Source organism: Hylobates moloch, unplaced genomic scaffold (genome assembly GCF_009828535.3).
Source record: "Hylobates moloch isolate HMO894 unplaced genomic scaffold, HMol_V3 SCAFFOLD_1, whole genome shotgun sequence".
In the NCBI taxonomy this organism is placed as follows: domain Eukaryota; kingdom Metazoa; phylum Chordata; class Mammalia; order Primates; family Hylobatidae; genus Hylobates; species Hylobates moloch.
This window is the reverse complement of record NW_026652276.1, coordinates 37750404-37751382: the sequence shown is the minus strand read 5'-3', so window position 1 is coordinate 37751382 and position 979 is coordinate 37750404. Positions and strand designations below refer to the sequence as shown.

Genomic DNA, 979 nt, shown 5'->3' with positions numbered 1-979 from the left:
GACTGCATTTATTCTTAACTCTAAAACATACTGCTGGTTTTAGGTGGGGCTAAATTCCTGGGATAGGGAAGCTACTTAACAGGCAGGCATGGATGAGAGGTCGGTGACCATGGAGGGCTCAGAAAATTCTTTCGTGGTAAGATTTGGTCCACAGCCCCGAGGGGGATGCTCAGTGCCCACTGGCTCTCTCGTCCTGTCCTGCAACCCTGAGACTACTGCAGAGAAGATGGCCTCAGGAGTGCAAGTTAGTGATGATGTTGCATTTTTTATGACATGAAAGTTTGGAAATGCTCCACACCAGAAGAAATGAAGAAAAGGAAAAAGGCTGTCATTTTTATTTTTATTTTATTTTTTTGTTTCAGTGCAGACAAAAAGTGCTTCATGGTAGAAGAAGGCACAGAGATCTTGGTGGAGATGTTGGCGTAACCACAACTGGTCCTTTCAAACATTTTGTGGGAATGCTTCCTGAAAATGATTGCCGCTATGCTTTGTATGATGCACACTCTGAAACTAAGGAATCCAGAAAATAAGAGTTGATGGGTTTTTGTGGGTTTAAAAATTTTGTGTGTGTGTGTGGGCACCCAACTAGAACCTATGAAAAGTAAACTGAGCTATGCAAGCTCCAAAGATGCAATCTAAAAGGAATTTTAAGGCATAAACATGAATGTGCCGGAAGATCTCAATCGGGCTTGTATTGCTGAAAAGCTAGGTGGGTCCTTAACTGCAGCCTTTGAAGGATGCCCTGTGTAGATCATCATTCAGTGCCACAGGTTGAAAGCTTCCATGTTTAATGTTATTCTTTCACTATATAAGTAAAGCATATATATTTAGGCCAGGGTCTCACTGAGGGGGAGCTGTCTTGTCATTTTTTAGAGTAAATATTCTAGAAACACATGCAAACAGTCCTAAATAAATCTAAAGTCTAAAGCTAAAAAAAAAAAAATTGGGAATTTCTGGGTATAGCCTTGTATATACTAAC

At 40.6% G+C, this 979-nt stretch overlaps 1 pseudogene; it reads left to right on the top strand.

Annotated features, from left to right (window-relative positions):
• The first annotated feature begins 226 nt into the window (after positions 1-226).
• LOC116809483 (destrin-like) lies at positions 227-750 on the top strand (annotated as a pseudogene).
• The last annotated feature ends 229 nt before the right edge of the window (positions 751-979 follow it).